Below are 5068 nucleotides of genomic sequence, written 5' to 3'. Positions count from 1 at the left end.
GTTGCAATTAGGGAAGACATTAAATCAATAGCATCCGAGTCTACAATGAAGGTGAATAAAAGAGAGAAACCTCAGCAAGCCAGTAACTTTGACATCAGATAGTTCATAATCAAATGAACCCACATCAGCCGGTAATTCCAACACGTATTTCATCACAGGTTTCCTCTTTTTTCATCTGCTATTTAAGTTTTTCTTAAAACATAATCACAAAGAACAAACAGAGGAATAATTAAAAAATAATAATCGCAATAATCGGCTCTGTGGATACATATATGGAAAAGTGTAAGATCGACAGATTCCTATCAGAATGCGAAACAACAAAAAAAATGTTTCGAGTTGTGCCCAGTCAGATTGCCTGAGACACTAAGAAACAAAACACAGAACTAGCAGTAGTGCATACAGTTATAAATTGCAGGGTATATATATATGAGAAAGATGTCAAGATCATTAAATGCTCAGAAGAAGCTTTACAATCATAGACATGTCTCAGTTGTCCAGACATAATATAAGCATTTCTTCATCATAGCAGGGGCAAAATACAGATAACTAATTAGAAATCAAAAGCATATTTTCCAAATCATTATGAACATGGATTGAAATATGAGACAGATGTCAAGATCATTCATCAACATGATATTACTATTCATTTTGCTCAGGAGAAGAAACGATTGACAAATAAGAATAAAGAACATAGTGTAAATAGTGAGAGGAAAATGAACATTACCACTAATCATAAACATATGGAAGTGCAATGTGGAAACCTATAATGATACTGGCCAACAAAATTGAACTCTCAGATATTCCATATGGAAATTTGCAGACATTCAACACGGCATCAGGTTCTGACCGCCCGTCTGCTTTTCTCATCATTGAGTTTAGAACTAACTCAAAGCACCAATCCAACAAATCAATGTTACAAGCTTCTAAGACAGTAATTAAGGTGCATGGTTTCTATCAGATCATTTGACAAAAACACAAGAATCAATAGCAAGAATCATTGTAGGTCAATGGCTCTAGTTTCAATGACAAGTAATGATAAAAATGACTCATTTCAAATTCATATAGTCATATGAAAAATTTCAGAAACTGAACACTTAAACTAAGGATAGTAACACTGAAAACATAAACTAAGATTGCAGAAGACATCAGATAATAACAGAGTAGTATTCCACAAGTGATAGTTCAGTGTGTAGGATAAGATTATCTACATCATCTGCCTCCCCAAACCAGTCAACATTTGGTTCACAGAACAAAAGATCATGAAACAGGATTTCCATGTAAAAAAAATGCATTAACAAGACAATGGGTGCATTTGTGCATACATCAAAACTACAATTTGGATCTTTGGAAATTCAATTTTTACATGTTAAATGCAATCCCAAAAGACAACATTGCAACCAGATTGACCTTTTACAAGTATTTGATCATTGAACCATCTGAGTAGGTAAGAATGATAAAGTAGCTTATAAACCCAAATTACAGTTCCATCATATTTGAGCCATTATTCACAGACCAACTGGAATCTAAAAAAAAAACCCAAATTGCCATGAAAGTGCAATATGAGTTTACAGTCAAAACTCAATCCATAGTGAAACTAAAAGCTTCAAAAAATTGAAAAAAAAAAAAAAAAACCTATGGCATCAGATAATAAGCGGAGTTATAGTCCACACAAGAATTTTCAGTGTGTAGGATAAGATTATTCCATCATTTGCCATTTCATTTGAAACTATAACACAATAAATAAATAGAAGCAATGAAAAATTACAAGAAACATTTATCTATTTTAATGAGAATTATAAGGGATTTTGGTGGAAACCATTTGACACCATGGCTAAGAAACTATGCAATGGGCTGGTAAGCCAACCTTTTAAGTTTTCTGCACCTGTTATATCTCCTCATCAATTGAAAGATTTAATGAGAAGAAGGTAAAAGATGCAATTATTATTGCTAAATTATTTTCTATTTTTCATCTACCCAGAAAAAAAAATACAGAGATATAAACAGTCATACCTTATAAACATCTACAAAGAAACATAGTAAGGGGAAAGAAAGAAAAATGAAGAACTAGAAAAAAATAGATGGGATTAGGGTTGCGGCAGAAGGAGGAATTGCAGAGGAGTAGTAGGGAAGTGGTCTCTGGAGAGGGGTTTAAATAGGGGTTTTTTTAGTTTTGCATTAGAAACCCTAGAAGGTTCTTAGGGTTAGGGTTTTCGACATCTACAAAGAAACATAGTAAGGGGAAAGAAAGAAAAATGAAGAACTAGAAAAAACTAGATGGGATTAGGGTTGCGGCAGAAGGAGGAATTGCAGAGGAGTAGTAGGGAAGTGGTCTCTGGAGAGGGCTTTAAATAGGGTTTTTTTTAGTTTTGCATTAGAAACCCTAGAAGGTTCTTAGGGTTAGGGTTTTCGCTCTGAAAGCAGAACCTTCAACCGTTGGTTTATATAGTTCTTAAACTTAATGGATGGGATTTCTATTCAGCATGTGGCCAGAATTAGAGGAGGTCCCTCAGATAGTCCATAAGATCAACGGTCTAAATAAAAACCATATATTCCCGTTTGGGAGTACAAATTGATTCTCAAACAATAATAACCACGATCGCCCCCGTATGTGTTAACTATGGACAAGGGTGCCACTCGGGTCCGGTCGGGTTCGGGTCGACGAAGTTGAACCCAAATTGGGTTGGGTTTAGATTAGGGTTGAGGAATCTAGGGGTGCAACTCGGGTCGGGTTGGGTTGGGTTGAGGCCAACCCGAACCCAAACTCGAACCCGACCCGAGTTCCAACCCAAACTAGAACATAAAAACCTAAAGGGGAAAGATATCACCATAACCAGGTCAATCCGACCCGAATTGGGAAATCGGGTCGGTTCGAGTTGAGACATTAATTTTTCAGGTTGAGTCGGGATAGCCTTCAACGGATTGAGGGTAGGGTCGGAGTACGAGTCGACGGTTTAGAGTTTTGAGCTTGGTTCGAGTTGGCTTCAACCCTATCTGAGTTGCGCCCCTAATTATGGTGGAAAGCTTTGGTTGGAAAAAGAAAAAGAAAAAGAAAAAGAAAGGTTCAGCCCACTTATCAGGAGACAAATGAAGAAGTGATATATTAGCTCCCCTTTTCTTCTACGAGCCCCTCCAGTGTATCTATGACATCCATTTTTACAATGGGGTAAATATATAGCCTCCTTACCATTCATTTGTTGGGCCCAAATGTAGATAGGCTGAGCTAGTGTTGCAAACTGGATTGGGTTTTACCTGGCCCGCATTGTAATACCCGGCCCCCGTGCACAGGCTCGCACATTCAGATTTCTTTTTCAAACAGATTAATCGAAAGGTGAGTTGATATCAAATTAAAGCATGAAGTTATTTAATCATACTAGTTGCAGTCCCGTGCGATGCACGGGGCGTATCTGTTGAGATAGAGAGAAAGAGAATTGTCGTTTAGGTTTTGACTCTTGCTTAGGAATATGAAACGTGTTTGAGACGGGAACGGAGAAAAATAAGATGGGTCGTCTAACCAAATCAGTGAAAGATAAATTATGCACAATAAAAATATTGATACTTTATTGATTAAGACATTAGGAAACGTGACATGTAATTTGAAAAGAGTAACGTTTGGAATTCCTTGCGGTATTATCCTTAAAAAAGAACATTTTTTAAATAAGGGAATGCAAGCGTTTTCAAATTTCGGGGTGCCACGTAGTGATACCAAAGCTTACCACATTCAGTTTATTGATTAAGGCATTAGGAAACGTCCCATGTAATTTGGAATGAGTAACTTTTGGAATTCCTTGCGGTATTATCCTTGAAAAAAGTTTTTTAAATAAGGGAATGCAAGCGTTTTTAAATTTCGAGGGGCCACGTGGCGACACCCCAGCTTACCACATTCAGCTTTATAGATTAAATGAAAATGAAATCTATACTGACAAAGTAGGGTCCCCTTATGCTACATGTAGCTCAATCCACCATTTCTTCTTGTCTTATTTGATTTGTTCTTAAATTCGAAGATATATGAGTACTAGTTGCAGTCCTGTGATGCACGGGGCGTATCCGTTGAGATGGAGAGAAAGAGAAGTGTCGTTTGGGTTTTGACTCCTGCTTGGGAATATGAAACGTGTTTGAGACGGGAACGGAGAAAAATAAGATGGGTCGTCTAACCAAATTAGTGAAACATAAGTTATCAACAATGTAAATATCGATAATTTACTGATTAAGGCATAAGGAAAAGTGCCATGTAATTTGGAAAGAGTAATTTTTGGAATTCCTTGCAGTATTATCCTTAAAAAAGACCTTTTTTAAACAAGGGAATGCAAGCAATTTTAAATATCGGGGTGCCACGTAGGGACACCCTAGCTTACTACATTCAGCTTATTGATTAAGGCATTAGGAAACGTGCCATGTAATTTGGAAAGAGTAACTTTTGGAATTCCCTGCGGTTTATCCTTAAAAAAAGTTTTTAAAATAAGGGAATGCAAGCGTTATTAAATTTCGGGGGCCACGTGGGGGTGCCACGTGGTGACACCCCAGCTTACCACATTTAGCTTTATAGATTATATGAAAACGAAATCTACACTGACAGAGTAGGGTCCCCTTATGCTACATATAGCTCAATCCATCATTTCTTCTTGTCTTATTTGATTTGTTCTTAAATTTGAAGATATATGAGTACTAGTTGCAGTCCCGCGTGCGATGCACGGGGCGTATATGTTGAGATAGAGAGAAAGAGAAGTGTCGTTTGGGTTTTGACTCTTGCTTAGGAATATGAAACGTGTTTGAGATGAGAACGAAGAAAAATAAGATGGGTTGTCTAACCAAATCAGTGAAAGATAAATTATCAACAATATAAATATCGATAATTTATTGATTAAGGCATTAGGAAACATGCCATGTAATTTGGAAAGAGTAACTTTTGGAATTCCTTGCGGTATTATCCTTAAAAAAAGATGTTCTTTAAATAAGGGAATGCAAGCGTTTTTAAATTTCGGGGTGCCACGTGGGGGTGCCACGTGGCGACACCCTAGGTTACAACATTTAGCTTATTGATTAAGGCATTACAAAACGTGCCATGTAATTT

At 36.9% G+C, this 5068-nt stretch overlaps 3 non-coding genes across 3 annotated transcripts; all 3 read right to left on the bottom strand.

The window, feature by feature from the left end:
- Positions 1 to 235: 235 nt before the first annotated feature.
- Positions 236 to 385, bottom strand: LOC143852123 (small nucleolar RNA snoR2/U65). The gene has a single exon (XR_013236699.1). It is a non-coding gene; the product is annotated as a small nucleolar RNA snoR2/U65 (small nucleolar RNA).
- A 753-nt stretch (positions 386 to 1138) lies between these two features.
- On the bottom strand, positions 1139 to 1221 carry LOC143852081 (small nucleolar RNA R16). Its single transcript, XR_013236661.1, has one exon. It is a non-coding gene; the product is annotated as a small nucleolar RNA R16 (small nucleolar RNA).
- Positions 1222 to 1633: 412 nt separating this feature from the next.
- On the bottom strand, positions 1634 to 1716 carry LOC143852080 (small nucleolar RNA R16). Its single transcript, XR_013236660.1, has one exon. It is a non-coding gene; the product is annotated as a small nucleolar RNA R16 (small nucleolar RNA).
- Positions 1717 to 5068: the final 3352 nt, after the last annotated feature.

Source organism: Tasmannia lanceolata, unplaced genomic scaffold, assembly GCF_043159265.1.
Source record: "Tasmannia lanceolata isolate RefF3 unplaced genomic scaffold, GAP_Taslan_0.1 ptg000018l, whole genome shotgun sequence".
Lineage (NCBI taxonomy): Eukaryota > Viridiplantae > Streptophyta > Magnoliopsida > Canellales > Winteraceae > Tasmannia > Tasmannia lanceolata.
The sequence above is the reverse complement of the archived record's forward strand: the minus strand, read 5'-3'. Positions and strand labels throughout refer to the sequence as shown.